This window comes from Silene latifolia, chromosome 11, assembly GCF_048544455.1.
Source record: "Silene latifolia isolate original U9 population chromosome 11, ASM4854445v1, whole genome shotgun sequence".
NCBI lineage: Eukaryota > Viridiplantae > Streptophyta > Magnoliopsida > Caryophyllales > Caryophyllaceae > Silene > Silene latifolia.
In genome coordinates, this window is record NC_133536.1 from 137,632,281 (window position 1) to 137,651,696 (window position 19,416).

A 19,416-nucleotide genomic window follows, 5' to 3' on the forward strand; every position below is an offset into this window, starting at 1 on the left:
CACTCAAATTAATTCTGCTAATTATAATATGTTAGTCAAACCTTCTGATAAAATCTGCCATTTATAATCTAATATGTTTTTTGCAATCTGCTTATACTGAAATTAATCCGCTATTTACCAAACAGGGCCAGTATATTAAGTGAAATTAGTAGATTCCGGCTTGAATAGTAGTGAGTCAATCAATGTTCTAATTTCATGTGTTTGTTTAATGGACATATAAGATAACATATCGGTCGGAATTTAGTGTTTTTGTATATACTGCTCATAACAGCATATTGGAAAAGCATATTCTTTTTATATATGAAAATGGTAGATTTGTCATATAATCCACTAATTATCAAACATGTTTTCTTAATTCTGCTAATTTAATATGATGGTCAAACCTGCTACTAAAGTCAACCCTATTCTGCTAACGTTATCTGCTATTGTAAATCTGTTTATGTCGTTTGCGAAACAGGGTAAGTAATACACTAAAAAGTAAAAATCTGTATATACCGCATATACATTGTGTAGAATCTAAACTAATAATTTATTAACTAATGTTCCATCAAAATGACATTGTCCTATTCTCTTTTGTTCAAGAGATAAAATTGTTATTTTACCACTATTCCTTAAATTTTTTCAAGAAAGTGGACAACAAAGATTACAATTAGTCTCATTTTAGACGGGTATATTCGTCTAAAGTGTAGAGGGGTCAAATATGTCACCACTTACATAATAAGACAAAGTGGTAACATCTCACTTATTGTTTGACTTATTATGAAAGTAGCGTGATATTTGACTCGTCTACAACTTTAGACGGAGAGTGTCCGTCTAAAGTGAGAATGTGTCCAAAGATTAAGCGACGGAGTACATATCTGATGTTGAGAACGCCTGAGCACTACCTCGGGTATTATCATCACTTATATTGAATAGAGGACCTTATCTGCTGTGAGAAAGCATTCTCCTTGTGGTAGGGGTAGAAAAATATCTCAAAATTTTATTACAAGAGTATGTTCTAATTATAAGTGGCAATCAGGTTAGCCGTGTCAGATTTGAGCTGGATTTAATGGGGTAGGGTCATATTAGATTAGGGACATATCGAGTCGTGACTATATTCGGTCGGATTCGGGTCATTTATGGGTTGGGTTATGTTGTGCGGAAGCGTGAATATCCTATGTTGGGCCTCTACTGCATTGGTGTCCATTGTCCATAATAGTATGATATTGTCCGCTTTAGGCCAAGCCCTCACGGATTTACTTTTGAACTCATTCCCAATAGACCTCGTACTATAATTTTTTCAGGACACTTATAAAGATGATATTTCACTTTTACACTACCGATGTGGGACATGGAATTGCACCATAACAATCCTCCCCTCAAACCAAGGACCATCATCTTTAATTCGGGGCATTGACCTCTATGGAGAATTTCCCACACCTACAGCCCCAACTTCTAGACACCCGAAATATCACAAGTCTTGATAACCTCCTCTTAGCCGACACACGATGCTACCACGAGCCATGTCTTGCACCACATGTCACCGCCTGGTCAAGTGAGTACCCCACACATGATCTTGAGCCTGCATGTCCATTTGCCCATCTTGGAAATTTGCTACACATCCATATCGAACATTCTCTGCATTTAATATACCTTGGACCGGGTCTGCCACTTCAGAAGTCTAGAACATTAACGATCTCTGGCATCCAACCTTGAAAGGACTCACCAGACTTGTGGCACCCAACTTGATATGGGACCACCTAATCAACAGTTCTAGTACACAAATGGTCTTTGTCCCCACAAGACCTATGACGCCTTTCATCCATCTAACCTTGGACCGGGCTTGCTCATGGCCTGATGTGCGAGCCCATGAGCAATTCCATTCAACCCCCTAGGTACATAACTAAATCATAGACAATGAAAAAATGAAAATAAGAACAAGATGTCTTCAAGAATCCCTTTAATCAGATGATGCTCACTCTCAATTCCGGCAATTTGATTCGGTAGTTGAAGACAATCAGAAGAGACATCAAGGTGCAGCAGACCATGATCACGCGCCACTCCAAAACTTTACGAATGCCCAACGCTTTAACTTGTAAAGCCGACTCCGCTCTAGTCTTGACACCCCCTTAAAACAAAATATCACCTACCCTATAATAAGCAACCCATCCAATCGCAGCATCGTCATACGAGCCATGTCAGCTCGCATAAACCTTCACCCTCATAGCGGGACATTTACCTGAACCCCTAATAAGGCAGAAAGAGTGACTATCTTGAATCCTAATCTGACTATCCTCATCCGTCACCCGACCAACCCTAACATCGCCTTCCTTCCCTTCACTGCTTAATTGAGAAGCACTACTTGCCATTGCTACCGTTTGTGACCATTGCTTAAAAATAAATGCGGAATGAACGACTCACCCTTAAAGATTATATTATTTCGCAACACCCACAAACACCATAAAGTAGCTAGAAACTGCAATATCCGATGCTCAACCTCCTCTAGCTTACCCAAGTAATGAATCCAATTAATGATCCATTCTCCAATACTAACATTGGAAACGTGATTCGTATTTATTCCCAATGCAGAGCTAGCTCAAATCTTTGTTGAAATGCAGTAATCCCTAAACAAATGCTCGTGCGATTCAATTTCATTACCGTCATTTGAACAAAGGTGACAGAAGTGATCCACCGAAATCTTCCTTCTAGCAAACTCACTTCTCAATCGGAGAGAGTTAGTATTAGTCAAATATATTGTATATATTTGTTAGGATAGTGTATATCTCATCTAACCATAATTAGTTAGCATATCTCTTAATTATAGGCAATGTAAATCTCCTATGATCATGTACTCTACCTATATATTGATGTGAATAATACATACCCATTCAAGGGATTGCATAATCTGACATGGTATCAGCCTGATTGGTGCGAAATTCGTTTCCTCCATTGTTCGATCCCCAAAACCCTAGCGCCGTTTAACGGGGGTGTCTCTCAATGGCCCCCGACGCTACTCCTCCTCCTCCTAAAAGCAATCTCCATCCCGTCTTCACCGTAACAAAATACAAAAAAAAGTCCGAGTTCTCGATGGCACAAAAGTGACATACGCGACTTGGCTTCGTCTGTTTCGTCTCCACGCTGAAGGATATGATGTGCTTGCTCACATTGACGGCACACCCGCTCCGGCCTCCACTGATGAGACCTACTCGGCCTGGAAGAAGATTGACGCCCATGTTTTGCAATGGATTTACGGGACGATGAGTGACGATCTCCTACCCCGTGTTCTTGAAGATAAATCCACTGCTCGTGAAGCATGGCTCCGGGTGGAAAACATTTTCAACAACAAAGGGGCCCGCGCTGCTGCACTCGAGTCCGAGTTTAATGGCCTCCGACTTGAAGGTATGCCGTCCTTGGATGCATACTGCCAACGCCACAAGGAGCTCGCTGGAATGCTTAAGGATGTCGATGCTTAGGTGTCTGATGCTCGCCTCGTCATTCAATTGGTTCGTGGTCTACCCGGTGAGTACGATACTATTGCGTCCTATATTAATCAATCGTCTCCTAATTTTGAGACGGCTCGTAGCATGTTAGAACTTGAACTCCACCGCAAATCCGGTCGAGAAGAGCCTGCCACTGCCTTGGTAGCCCCTGCGGCTCCTCAAGCTGACCCATGGGTCGAACCCAACCCCAAGACCACCTCGGTTCCCCCTCGTCAGCCTTCATCTAATAATAACAATAATAATCAAAACCGTCGTCGCCACAATAATAGAAATAACAATAATAATGCTAATAATCAATATCAACAGCCGAATGTGTCTCCCAACACCCCTCCCTCCACCTACCCGTGGCCACCACCTCCTGGCTGGACCACGCCATGGACCCCGCCACCATGCCCCTACCCGACCTATCCCGGTTGGACCCCTCAGTGGCCGCCCCAAATGCCCCCACGGCAGCAGCCGAGACAATTCACTCGGGGACGATATACACGGCCTCGACATTCTGGGCAGGCCTATGTTCTTGAAAGTGAGCCTCCACAACCGACTGATTTGGCTCAGTCTTTCCAAGCTCTATCGGTGCAGCATCCCATGGACCCATGGTATATGGATACGGGCGCTTCATCGCATTTGGCTTCCGACCCAGGTATGATTTCTTCTCCTCTTAATTCGAGCAAAATTCGTTCTATCTATGTTGGCAACGGTAACAGTATTCCTGTATTGGGTTCTGGCACTACAAATTTACCTACAAATAACCGAACCCTTCAATTAAAAAACGTCCTCCATACCCCTCACATTATTAAGAACTTAATATCGGTCCGACAATTCACAAAAGATAATAATGTCAGTGTGGAATTTGATCCTTTTGGTTTCTCTGTGAAGGATATTCCGACTGGGAAAATGATTTTGCGGAGTGACAGTGACGGCGAGCTCTACCCTGTGTCCAACCCGAGTCCGTCTACACCGCACCAAAGTCCACCGTCTGCCCCTCCTGGTCCACGACCATGACGTCTGGCACTCACGTCTAGGCCACCCCGGTCAATCTATTTTACGCATTTTAAAGTCCTCGAGTCGTATTGCTTGTAATAAAACATCAGACTCTATTATTTGTTCTTCTTATCAAATAAGCAAAAGCAAACGATTACCATTTTATGATTCCGCATCACAAACTCTTGCACCCTTTGATATCGTACACAGTGACCTATGGACCTCACCCATTTTAAGCAAACAAGGTCATAAATATTACATGGTCCTCATTGATAACTATAGCCAATTTGTTTGGGTGTACCCTCTAAAATTCAAGTCCCAAGTCTTTGATAAATTCCTCCAATTTCACAAATTTGTGCGTACCCAATTCAACATCAACATTAAAAGTTTCCAGTGCGACATGGGTCGTGAATTCGACAACAATAAATTTGCCACTTTTGCAAAGGAACATGGTCTCGTGTTTCGGTTTTCATGCCCACATACCTCACCCCAAAATGGAAAATCGGAACGTATGCTTCAACGACTTAATGACATTACCAATGTTCTCCTCCAACACGGCTCCGTCCCATCTCACTTTTGGGTCGATGCCCTTCACGTCGCCACCCATCTCCACAATATTTTACCCACCTCCACTCTCAATTACAAAACACCTACCTCTATTCTTTACCTCAAAAACCCGTCTTATGAACATTTACGAGTCTTTGGGTGCGCATGTTACCCCAACACCACGGCCACCCGTCCCCACAAACTCGCCCCACGGTCCGTCAAATGTGTTTTTCTCGGTTATCCACCCAATCAACGCAAGTACCGTTGTCTCGAGCCCGTCACTGGCAAAATATATATCTCGGGTCATGTCATTTTCGATGAGAGCGTTTTCCCTTTTACAATAACCTCCACTGGCCAGCCAAACCCCACCATACCCGACCACACCGACTCCATTCCCCTACCAATCAACCCAACCGTACCCTCCCCTGAACCCACCCACACCCAGCCACACCTGAACCCTGACCAGAACCCGCCACAAACCCCGCCTAATTCCCCAACCCGACATTCCCCTACCCAATCCCCTCCCCTCAACTCACCTCCTGTAACCACCCCATCCCCACCACCCACTCACCTACAATCTCCTGCTTCCGCTACCCCTTCGCCACCTCCACTACCACCTCCACCACCGCCTCTCCCTTCTCATACAATGACCACCCGCGCCATGAATGGTATCTTCAAACCGAAGGCCCTAACCGCATCCTCCGCCATCTCACCCGTTCCCAAGTCCCCTAAACTTGCTCTCCAGGACCTAAACTGGAACCGTGCCATGCAGGATGCATTTTCCGCATTAAAGGAGAACCATACGTGGGATTTGGTTCCAAGACCGACTGACGCGTCTATTATTCGTTGTATGTGGTTGTTTCGTCATAAGTTTAATGCAGATGGCTCCCTCGAACGATACAAAGCTCGTCTTGTCGTCAATGGCAAGACACAACAAGTTGGGATTGATTGCGACGAAACATTTAGTCCAGTTGTAAAGCCCACTTCCATTCGGACCGTTCTAAGCATTGTCGTCTCCAAAGCTTGGCCTATACATCAACTGGACGTCAAAAATGCTTTTCTTCATGGAAATTTAAATGAAACTGTTTATATGCATCAGCCTCCCGGGTTTGTCGATAAAAATGCCCCTCATCATGTTTGCAAACTCCGTAAGTCACTTTATGGCCTTAAACAAGCGCCTCGCGCCTGGTTTACTCGCTTTGCTTCTTTCATTCTCTCGCAGGGTTTTGTTAGCAGTAAATGTGATTCATCATTATTTATCTACAGGACTGCTTCTGAAACGGCCTACTTATTATTATATGTGGATGATATCGTATTGACGGCTTCCAGTACAACACTCTTACAGTCCATTATTTCAAGTTTATCCAATGAATTTGCTATGAAGGACTTGGGTGCACTACATCATTTCTTGGGCATTAATGTGACTCGTTCTCGTAATGGTCTATTTTTGTCACAAACACAGTACGCCAAGGAAATTATTACACGTGCCAAAATGGGGTCGTGTAAGCCATGCTCCACGCCTGTCGAACCGGGTGCTAAATTGAGCACTGCCACCGGACCAAAATTCGAGGATCCCGTCCTTTATCGAAGTTTAGCTGGCGCGCTACAATATCTAACAATAACTCGGTCAGACATTACTTATGCGGTTCAACAGGTATGCCTTTTCATGCATGATCCCCGTGCCTCGCACTTTCAATTTTTAAAACGGATAATCCGTTACATTCAAGGCACGACATCCCACGGCCTAACCATACGCCCCTCTCGGTCATTTACTTTGACGGCCTATTCCGACGCCGATTGGGGAGGTTGCCCTGATTCTCGACGTTCTACGTCCGGATACTGTGTGTTTTTGGGCGATAATTTGGTATCCTGGTCATCTAAACGGCAGCCTACTGTCTCTCGGTCAAGTGCCGAGGCTGAGTACCGTGGTGTGGCAAATGCTGTTGCTGAAACTTGTTGGCTCCGAAATCTTCTTCTTGAGCTACACGTGCCTATACTTCGGTCCACACTAGTTTTCTGTGACAATATCTCCGCAGTATATTTATCCGGTAACCCCGTACAACATCAGCGAACCAAACATGTGGAGCTTGATATTCATTTTGTTCGCGACAAAGTTCGTATTGGTGAAGTTCGCGTTTTACACGTCCCATCTGAATACCAATACGCCGACATTTTCACGAAGGGTTTGCCGCGCCATTTATTTGAGCGTTTCCGTGCCAGTTTGAGCGTTCGTGCTCCTACCGCTCCAACTGCGGGGGTGTATTAGTCAAATATATTGTATATATTTGTTAGGCTAGTGTATATCTCATCTAACCATAATTAGTTAGCATATCTCCTAATTATAGGCAATGTAAATCTCCTATGATCATGTACTCTACCTATATATTGATGTGAATAATACATACCCATTCAAGGGATTGCATAATCTGACAGTTAGTAAAAAATTTGCCCACAAAACTTTTCCCGTATGGCCATATGAGAACCAGGTAACTGGTAAGCGCCATAACTGAGATTTATAGTAATTCTTACCACTCGTGCTTAGTCTCGTCCTATCCTTAAGCGACCCTTTTTGCTCCTTATACCTTCCAAAGACGAAACCGTACCCACTTTTAACGTGTAAGAAGCACTATTTGTATGTAACCAATGAGCCACATCTCTCCTTAAGAGACAAAAAGGAATAGCCAGTATTCGTTTTGCATAATCTCTTCTCTCATTGCAGATATATGCAAAAGTTAATGTTAACAAAAAAAACATAAATAGGCACATTTTTGTGAAATACATGAATAAGTCTGACCTATTCACAGACCTATTAGTGTGAAATACATGAATCGGCCTTACCTAGCTTCCTCAAGGATTCATATGGACTAGCCTTGACCTATTTGTATAATTAATTACTAGTTTAGATCCCGTGCATTATATGTATGGTATTTATAAAACTTTACTTTTTAGTGTACTCGTATTATTTATGAATTTATAATTCACTTGTTTTTTTATGTTTCTCATCACTTTATCTTTTGTTTATTTAGTCAATGTTAACACTTGTCTCTTAACACTGTAATTCACTTTGTCATGCAACACGGTTAATTTGGGATAATTTAAAATGGGGGATTGAACAATAAAATTAAAATGGATAAAGTTTTTTCTTTTTTTGCAAACACCTTATTTACTCATTATCTGTCAATGTCTTAGTGTTATGCTTAGTTGTTAGATAATTTTTGAATTCACTCCAACTGATATAAATTGAAATAATACTAAGGGTGTGTTTGGATTGAGAGATTTGGAGGGAAAAGAAAGGGAGGAAGAGTAAGGGATTTAAATTCCCTTGTTTGGATAGAAAATAAGGGTAGAGGGAAATGAAGGGGGAAGGATTTGGAGGGATCCATTATTCCTCCTCCAAAGCAAATCAAAATCTCTCCACAATAGGCAAGTTTTGGAAAGAAATTGTATTCAAACACTCACATCTCATTCCACCTCCCCTTCCCTTCTCTCCCTTTTCTCCTTCCCCCTCCCCTCTCTTTCCCTTTACTTTTGCTATCCAAACACACCTAAGTTACTCGACGAACGTAAAATGACCTGGCGACCTAAAATGATTGGTCTCACTCCAACCCAGTTAACCCATTTATCGAGTCTATACGTATTTCCTATCCCTGCTACTTAAATAACCTAAGAACAGTCATTTCATTCAAGCCCAAAATAAGCCAAAATGAGCTGAATCCATTGTCTTATTTTCTAAATATATCACTTTAGCATAAATATCCACTTCTAACTATTTTAGGAAAAATTCTTAGGTCCTCCAGGAGGATCATTAATACGTCTTTCCTAATCTATAAAAAGCCTTTATGCTCATATTTTCCTTATATTTACTTTTATATTTATAGCTCTTAAATAGGGATGATATAGAGACTTCTTATTGGTTAGGGAGGACACATAAATAATCCTTACGAAGGGCCTATGAATATTTCCTATTTTAGTGATAGACCATGTACATTTTCTACTTTTCCAATGGTAATCTTACTATTTTTGTCTTACACATCAATACTTTCATTTGGTTTAATATGCACATGTATGCACAAATTCTCATTGAAGACGGATACTATCCGTCACAAGCTAAAAACGGATAGTGTCTCTCTCACAAAATGCAAAGGGATAGTGCAAGTGGGGGAAATGGATACCCCACTTGCCCACCCACTTGCATTTTGTGAGAGGGCCACTATCCGTCTTCAGCTTGTGACGAATAGTGGCCGTCTTCAATGAGACGGACTGGTCGTTCGATCAGTTAATGTCACAATATTCTTAAAAGTTTAAAATAATGTTGAATGACGTTGTGAAATAACTTGACCAAAGGTAATGACATTTTACCGCGAAAAGTGGTGATTTGTGCACCATAGTGATATGAAATACTTGCGTCTTACCACAATGATAATGTGTAATTGTGTATGTCAATATAGAATTGTACGTCCATGTAATTTTTTTGATTAAATTTATGTATGGGGAGTAAATTTTTTCTCTTTCAATCGAAACTATACTACTACTATAGTTGAGAATTGATAATTATTGTAAAAGTTTATTAGTATCTGAAATAAAATTTCTATATAATATAAGAAGAACAAAAACTCCAAGAGACGGTCTCTCAATAGTGTTATTGAGAGACCTTTCACATGATGCGGTGATGGACCCACTAAATTTCTTTTTTTCCTATTATGTCTCACACTAAATTAGCGGGAGACGGTCTCTCATGAGACCTACTGAGAAGAAGACATGCCGTTTGAATGAGAAACCGAATAATAATAATTAAATAATAATAATAATAATAATAATAATAATAATAATAATAATGAGGATATTGTGACTATTGAGTGAATTATGGTATCTTCACCCTCTTCTTTTATTCATTCTTCCCTTCCAATCATGATCAAGTAGATGTCTCATCTCCATTGCCGTAAAATTCCATATATATATATATATATATATATATATATATATATATATATATATATATATATATATATATATATATATATATATAGAGAGAGAGAGAGAGAGAGAGACAATGGATCATGTAAGTCCACCCTTTTAGGTTCAGTCCCTAAGTCTCAATCTAAGCCATTAGATCAAGAGAATGAAGGGTCAAGATTAAAAGGAAAAAAAAAAGGGCTGAATATAAAAGCACCCAAACCTTAATCACTCTCATATATCCTACCCTCATCTCTCTCTCTCTCTTCATTCTTTACCCACTTCTCTCTAAACTACCGCCGCCACCACCTGCCCTGCCCTCACAACGCCGACCCCACCACCAAGCAAATGCCGCCTCCACTCCCAAGCAAACGCCGCCGCCGCCAGACCACGACACCACCACCGCCATTTCCGTCTTCTCCCTTTTCTCCCGCCTACCCACCACGTCTGCCGCATTCCTCCCCTTCTCCTTTCTCTTTTTTTTTCAGAAGCTTTTGGTGTTGTTGGTTGTTGTGTTTTAATGGCGGTGGTGGCGTTTTTTGCGGCTGGTGGTGCGTGGGGGTCTGCCGCCTCCCTCTCCTTTTTTTTCTTTCAAATCTGAGATGTATATGGTGTTGTTGTTGGTTGTTGGTTGTTGGGTTTGGAGGTGATGGTGGGAGTGGGAGTCGGCTGGTGGTGCTGTGGGTTTTTTTTTTTTCAGATCTGAGATAATAAGTGGTTGGTGGTGGTGTTGGTTGTTGCGGTTTGGAGGTGGTGTTACGGTGGTGGTTGGGGTAGGAGATGGTAGGATGGTGGTGGGGGTGAAAAAAGAGGTATTAGAAAAAAGTTACACTTCCGAGGACTATAGTTACAAATTTACGGACTAGAGTTACAAGTAAGACAATAAAATTACACCTCTATTTGACTAAACTTACACCTTCAGACTAAAATTACTGTCTTGAAAGACAAAAGTTACACTTGAAAGGACTAAAGTTACAATAGTAAAGTATATTAATTCAAATTTCGACATATAAGTCATTATTATGACTAAAGTTACGACTTCAACGACTAAAGTTACACTTGAAAGGGATAAAATTATACCCGTAAAAATATAGAAACCACCAAACGACTAAAGTTACATCTAAAACGACTAAAGTTACACTTAAAACGACTAAAGTTATACTCGTAAAACAATAAAGTTATATATACTTTTGTTAAAATTACATAAATTCAAATCTATAAATTCAAATTTTCATATACACAATAATCTTAAAGACAAAAATTCCACTCATAAATCAATAAATGACTAAAGTTACACATAAAGTAGTAAAGTTACAGTCAGAAAATGATTGGCTAAGAATAGAATTTAGGGACTCAACCAAATTTGTGGACTTACCTAAACCTATATATATATATATATATATATATATATATATATATATATATATATATATATATATATATATATATATATATATATATATATATATATACTCCCTCCCAGTCGTCATAATGTTCCCCTTTGATAATGGCACGATACTTAAGGAAAAGTATTAAAATAGGAGTTAAAGAGTTGTGTGGGGTTGGTGATAGGAGAGAGGGATGAATTATTAGTAATTAAATAAAGAATTGTGGGGCCAAAATATAAAGGAAAGTAATAAAATAGGAGTAAAAGAGTTGGGTGGGGTTTGGTGATAGGAGAGAGGAATGAATAAAATAAGAGTAAAAGTTTCTAAAAATAGAAAGGGGAACATTACTTGAATAATCCGTTTTAGGAAAGAGGGAACATTATAGTGACTGGGAGGGAGTATATATATATATATATATATATATATATATATATATATATAGAATTAGGATCTATTGAGTCTAGCTTCTTAGGTGAGTCCGTCCTACCAATCAGAGCCGTCGGATCAAGATGGATCAATGGCTGAGATCGAGCGCCTGATAGTAAGGGCATAAGTGTAATTTGGTTATTGGGTATAATATCTACGCTTTTCTTCAATTTCGACGACCTCCTCCATTTTTCCAATTTTCTCTCTCTCTCTCTCTTTCTCTACATCACAACTCCCCCTCTCCTCTTATTATATTTATGACGATTGATTGTTTCAACTCTTTCGATTTTTCGGCCAGATCCAAACTAGGTAATTGTTCTATTCTTACTTATAATTATTGTAGAGCAATTTGTCTATTAATTCTACTAAAGTCTTAACTAGTTCATGCTTTGATGTTCAGACCTTCATTTTTGCAGATTTATTGTTGCTCCATTTGCCTTTGATATTGCAATTATTCATATTTTATCTTTTGCTCACAAATTTAATTTAATTTTCATTAGCTATATGTATAATTGCTATCTAGGTTTTTTTATTGATTTTACAGTTATTTCGTAATGTTCTTCATCAACGGTGCGACGTCAACGATGAAACTGTGAATCATGTGATGGTATGATCTGTATCTGCATTACTTTTTTTTTTCCTTCCTATCTTGGACATTAATTTTCGATTTTGGATGTGTTATCTTGTTTTTTTCCCACTTATTGCTATATTGAAAGTTCTGGCTAATGCTCCTAAGTTCAAATCTTGACTAGGAATTGATTCATGATTTGCAATTGTGTTTGTACAAACTCTTGATTTTTTAAAGTTGTTTCATTATTGTCTTATCTTGTGTTATTGTATGCTAGCTATTTATTGATTTTAGGTTTTCCGCCAACTACTAATTTTCAGAACTATGATGCAGCATCTTGAGCTTGACAAGTTATAGTAAGATTCACGATTGTCGTTAATCAGTGGTGGAATTGTGTTACTATATTAGTATAGTTGTGTTATTCTAATGGTATAATTGTGTGATTATAACAGTATATGAGTGTTACTCTAATGGTATAATTGTGTTATTATAACAGTATATGGTTGTTACTCTAATGGTATAATTGTGTTATTGTAACAGTATATGGTTGTTACTCTAATGGTATAATGGTATAATTGTGTTATTATAACAGTATATGTTACTATAATGGTATAATTGTGTTATTATAACAGCATATGGATGTTACTCTAATGCTATCATCGTGTTTTCCTTTTTTTGTCTATTCATGTGAATGAGTTAGTAACCTTACTCCTTTGAATATGTCGGGGTTAGTAACCTTGATTCTTCTCATCTCGCTCATTTACGATTAAAATCAATTCAAAATTAGCGAACTCTAAATATCATCAGAATTCTACAAATGTGGATAATCGTGATCTGAAGTTGCAGTCCTTTGATAATAATTAGCGTATTCTAGTAGGAATATTGTTGTTATGATGTAATATATTGTTCCAAGACGTTTTCATATATCTGAATAGTTTGTTTTTAGGCATTGCATCTCATTTATCAACATTTCATATCCTACTCTTCCTTTTTCATATAAGTTTCGTGTGCTTTAAGGGTAGTCTCAATTCTACTTCTCAATCTTGTTATATTATGTAATATTGTAGAGAATATCACGTAAAAGGCTAATTATTATCAAAGGATAAGCGTGCTCTAAAGTTGCAATCCTCATGTACTATGTGATCTAATCATGCGTTCAGGCTAATCTTGTGATCTTAGAGCATCCGCAAAGGTGGAAATCAAGCTCCCCATATACACTCTCTTTCCTCATATGGGGCTCCTCATTGTTGCACCAACCTCCCCAATATTTGGGGCTCCACTGTTTTTAGGGAAGGTCCCCAAAAGAAAAGTAAGGCAATTTGTGTTACTTTTGGGGAGGTTCCCAAATTTTTGTGTGTGAATTGGGGAACCTCATTGTTGCATAGATGTAGTTATGAAATGGGGAAGGTAAATGGAAAAGTTAGTGGAAAATGAGGTGGACGAATAAGAAAAGGAAAGAGAAAATATGGGGAGCCTCACCTTTGCGGATGCTCTTAGTGTATAACTGAAATTGTGTAATTCGCTTTCAGTATAAGCTTTGCTTTTGCACTACTCTTTCATATCTCAATTTTCCTAGAAAGAATCTCTCCTTCTTGCTTTAGTCTCTGTTATTAATTGGTGAATAGGGGTACAACAGTAGAAATTCTGTCTAGTAAACAATTTGAGCATGTTTGATGGAAATGAACAATATGTGAAGTGTATATGAAGTTCGAGATGGTGAACTTCGTGTGCGAGTTTTTTTAATCATGTTGGTTGTGTAATATAATGGATAATTGTGTTACTCTAATGATACAAGTGTGTTATTTTAATGGTGTAAATGTGTTATTCTAATGGTGTACTTATGTTACTTTAATAGTATAGATGTGTGACTATAATAGTATAGGGGTGTTACTATAATAGTATAGGGGTGTTAATATAATAGTATAATTGTATAATTGTATTTTCCTTGCTTGACATACCATGCTAGAGATCACACTACTATATTTTGTTGCAATGTAAATACCATTACTGTTATTGAGTAGTTTTTTTTTTTTTTTTTTGCATTTTTTGTTTAATATTGGAAATGTTATGGAGCCTCATATTGAATAGGTTTAAATTGAGAAAAAAGTGTTAATTCTATGTCAAGTAAGCTAGATAATCTTCTAGCGTCTAGTATATTGTTCGACTTTTATAATGGTAAACTAGTATTCGGTTGAAAACTTGCAACTGTCAGAGCACTATATATATTACGGAGTAGATGCACTTGTGAAGACATCCATGGGAGAGAGGATTAATGAGCAAAGCAATTATAAGAAACTATTATCGCAGAAAACAAGAAGAGGTGTGTCTCTATGGAATCTTTGATGCACTCGTTTCGAGCTCGTATGTTCCTTAAGCTGACTTTTACACAATTTGAGAGGTATTTTAAGGCATTAATTGAATTAGCCTTGTGAAATATATGACTAATGTCGTGCATGATGAAGAATCATTTAGCAAGCCGCTAGGACAGTGCACTTTTTTTATTTACGGTATTACGTGTGCCTGTTGGTTTACCTACTTGTTGGTCTTTCTTAACGATATTGGGCTTTCCCCAGCGTATGCTTTTAACTTTGTGGAACCTTTCGTCAATTTTGGAACTCAACTTCCACATTATTGGCCTTTTTATCGATATTGGGCTTTTCCAGGGTATGCAAACAAATTTTTCTGTCAGTTATCCATTATTTACACAAGAAATGATAAACATTTTAAAGGCACATAATGTAGTAGCATTAAGGAACGCAATATATTAAAGGCTATTAGCTCAATGGGAGAGCAATGTGTAAATTTTGCACAAAGGTATGGGTTCGAATCCCATATAGCCTAGTTAATTTAAGAATGAAGTGACCTACTTATCATGCGGTGACGACATGTATGAGCGTCATACCACTGAAGCCTTCGAGGCTTAGTGGCGGGCATGCGTGTAATAAATATGCATTACGTATACTAGTAAAAAAAAAGTTGAAAGTTGGAGTGCTTTGTAACTTCAGAATGCTGTAGCACTAGTTTGTCGAGTAACGCAAGTTAGTCTTTAATATAACACTAGCATGTCCTTAGAGTAACACAAGTTGATCTTTATTGTAACACTAGGTTATCGTTAGAGTAACACAAGTTAGTTTTTAATGTAACAGTAGTTTATCCTTGAAGTAACACAAGTTAGTCCTTAATGTAACAATAGTATTCAATAGCCAACATGGGAGTCGAACCCACATCTTGTGCATTGCACAACGCTCTACCATTTGAGCTACTTGGCTTTCAAAATCGAAAGAATAGCTCATGTTTAGGCAATACAAGATAACAATGGTGAAAACTCTACGGATTAGACGTAACTTGTCATCACATAACGCTCTTGATTCACAATTTGTTAGTAGAATGGGGTGGGAATGGGAGCCAAGGATTGAGTGCGGAGGTGGAAGCTTTTGTAGATGGTTGTGTTTGCCCTTGGAACGAGATACACGACCTGATATGTCAATGAAGACAAGTACACAACACAAGAAATACAAAAATCAAATTCTAACTACAGCCTACAAAAATCACAAACACCAGTGGTGCACAATTTGGGTAATAAAACAGGAAAGTTGAAGAGTATATATGGAATACCAAATAAATTCGAGCAAAGTTTCAAGCATTCATTCTTTGAGTTGTACAAAACACAAATAGCCTTAATCATGAACAGTAACACAAAAAAATCCACATAATATCGTGAAATAACCTGCAAAAATCAATGAATCAAGTTACAATCACAGCTTATATGTGCTATAATAACAGTAAATATGCATTAAAATAACAATGGCTCACGGTCTAATAGATGAAAAAATGTAAAATATACAGCAAATGCACAACAAACGTAATAATTTTCGCATCCTTTCCCGTAAAATATGCTTCAATTGATTTCTTCGTTTTCTTAATTGTTTTCTGTATTTCACCAAATCTTTTGGCTGATGCGACATATCTTGACAATAGTGACAATAGAACAATTTCAGAAGTGAAGATTAGCGGAGTAGAACTTAAACGTAACAATAAAAATTAAGTTATTGTTTACAAATATTGCAACGATTCACAACTTCCAACACCCAATATGAACAATGACCTAACAATATACTCAATTCCTAATTAATCTTGTTTCTTATTAAATTCGAAAATCGAAACTCAAAACAATGGATTTCTCACAAAATTCCAAAATCTAAATTTACCTAAATTAATTACGAAAATTGTTTTCGAATTCGAAAATAATTTTTTATTAATTTTGAACAAATAATTTTGAAAATCGAAACAATAATATTAATCAAAGAGTCCAGGGAAGTTTACCTCATTAATCTTTTTGATGTACCAATTTTCTTCGGCCTTCGCTGATAAAACCTTGATTTGAGTGAAGAATCTAAAGGATTGTGATCATTAAAATCTGTATCATTGTTAATTTGATAGTTTTGTTAGAGTTCCGGGAAATTTTTTAGGGATTTCTGAAGTCGATATTGTTTTACCAGAGAAAATGAGGAATGCGATAGAGAGAGAGAAGCAGAAATGAAGAATGACGGAGACGAGTTAGGTATTCCACTATTGTTTTAATTAATGGGGCGACGTGGCGTAATCTGGCGCGTCTGATGCCATTAGATCCTACGGTTCTAATTGGTAGGACGGACTCATTTAAAATCCTAGACTCACCGGATCCCGGCTGTATATATATATATACGGCTGAGATCAATCCAAAATTGTATTCCACCAAAATCAACTAGGGTCGCGCATTACTTCCGTCATTCAACAAAAGCGTGCCCTCTCTCCTGCCTCCTGATTCCACATCTCTCTTCATCGTGCTCTCCAACTTCTCAGCCCTCTTTCATGAGAAATAAAAATTATCCACAAAATCACTTTAAATAATGGTAAAACCATGGTGGATCAGGAGTAATTCTTAGCTTTTCCTTTCCAGAATTTAATTTATTGAAGCTTTGGTGATTCGAAAACTTGAGAAATCGAGAAAATAGATCCCAAACTCGAAATTCAACCTCGAAAATCAAAGACACGAAGTCCCAGATTTGATTGTTTTCTCTTTAAGCATTGGAGTTCACTGCTAGGTAAATTGATATTTTTTTCTTAATGAACAATTTATACTATTATTTTTCCGTTTCTAAGCTTATCAATTTTGCTTAGTTTAATTAATTTACCACCAGCTTTGGAAACCTTTTCATGGCGATGGTTCGTGAATTTAAATGATTGTTCATTTGTGTTGTTACTTGTGTTAGTTATGAACACTTGGAGGATGGTGAAGATGACTACTAGTTAACAATTAGCTTAAATTTGATATGAATCAAAGTGTTCATAACTAACACTCTAGCTATATTTTAACGCAAATCTGATATTTTAACGCAAATTTGATTCGTATCAAAGTTCTGACTCAAATCTAAATATTTTAATGCAATCATTGTGCTTGTGTTTAAAGTGTTGTCTAAAGATGTATTTGCTTAGCGTTCACAAATTTTAATCACAAGCCATATTTGATAAAAGACAAGAGGCTACACCAAGTATTGCTTCGTCTATCAGGCTCAGTGTTTTCTATTGTTTGTTATTGTAACACATTTAACTCTTAGTGTAACACTTGAGTAATTAATTGTTATTGTAACACAAATAAGTTGTTACTGTTACACAAATTTGTCATTAATGTAACATCAAAAATTCTCATTTATGACGGCACTATTCCGTCACAAGCCTGTGACCTCTCACAAAGAGCATCTTCATATCTTTGAGGTACTCATTATTATCAATGGATCATACTTACGAATATTTATGTTTGTGTTTTCAAAAACCAATTAGCTCAAATGGTAGAGAATTGTGCAATGTACAAGATGTGGGTTCGATTCCCACATTGGTTATTAAATGCTAATGTTACTTTAAAGAACAACTAGTGTTACTCTAAAGGCAAACTAGTGTTACATTAGAGGACTATTAGTGTTTTGTATATTGTCTAGTTGGAGACAATTTGATAAGCCACGAATTTGAGCTTACAAAAGGCTAGAACTTGTCATTCTACTTCAAAAAGAACATGCCCTGAACTGTTGTTACACACATGCTTACGTCTAGACCCATATTGGCTTAATGTTAGTATATTGGCTATAAACTTAATAGTAGTGTAATGCCCTACACTTACCTAATCAGAGTAATGCCCTACACTTACCTAATCAGAGTAATGCCCTTACACAACTTACATGATTTGAATAGCACCCAAAATCATTCAACACTACTCGTATATTAATGTACACGTTATGTTGTTAACCCATCTTAAAGCCAATTAGCTCAAAAGGTAGAGCATTGTGCAATGCATAAGATGTGGGTTCGAATCCCATATTGGTTATTAAATACGATTGTTACTCGAAAAATAAACTGGTGTTTCTAAGGGATAACTGGTTATTTGTGTTGTGTCTAGTTGTGCTTTAATCATATAAGTCCCGACTTTGATGTTATAAAGGGCTCACGTGCCTGCCACTAAAACTCGGCTTGCTGTAGTACCATGATACTATCTCATGAACATCATTGCTGCTCTTATCATGGCCTTCATCTCCTTAATTTTGCAGGCCTAAATATGATTATTACGACTTCATCCGTAATGCTATTGCAATGCTCATGTCATGACAAGTTATAGTCACTTGATTCTTAAAGTAATTAGGCTATATGAGAGTCGAACCCATATCTTTGTGCAAAATTTGCACATTGCTCTCCCATTTGAGCTAATAGCCTTTAAAAATATGCCAAAAAAGATGAAAAGAGGTAGACTTGAAGTTAAATGCCTTCCATAAGTCCAAATTTAATACTAACATCGTCTATAGTTTCACGACGATAAACTCGTATGCAATATCAAGAGGATTACTAGCCAACTTAATAAATATTGGCATCATTTATACTACGCAACGATTACTTAACGATTTTCCAGACTATCCTTTCTCCTCTGCCACAACTTTATGTTCATCAAGGTTACATGAGGATCCTAATTTGCATAGAAATAAAAGGAATGAATAAATTTCTTACCATCAGAATTCAGTTAACTTGACAAGATAACACACTTATATCATTA

The 19,416-nt window shown here is 37.8% G+C and overlaps 1 protein-coding gene across 1 annotated transcript in view; it reads left to right on the forward strand.

The window, feature by feature from the left end:
• The window catches only part of LOC141615098 (bidirectional sugar transporter SWEET4), a 45,939-nt gene that overhangs the window by 2,089 nt on the left and 24,434 nt on the right, over nucleotides 1–19,416 (forward strand). The window lies entirely within an intron of this gene.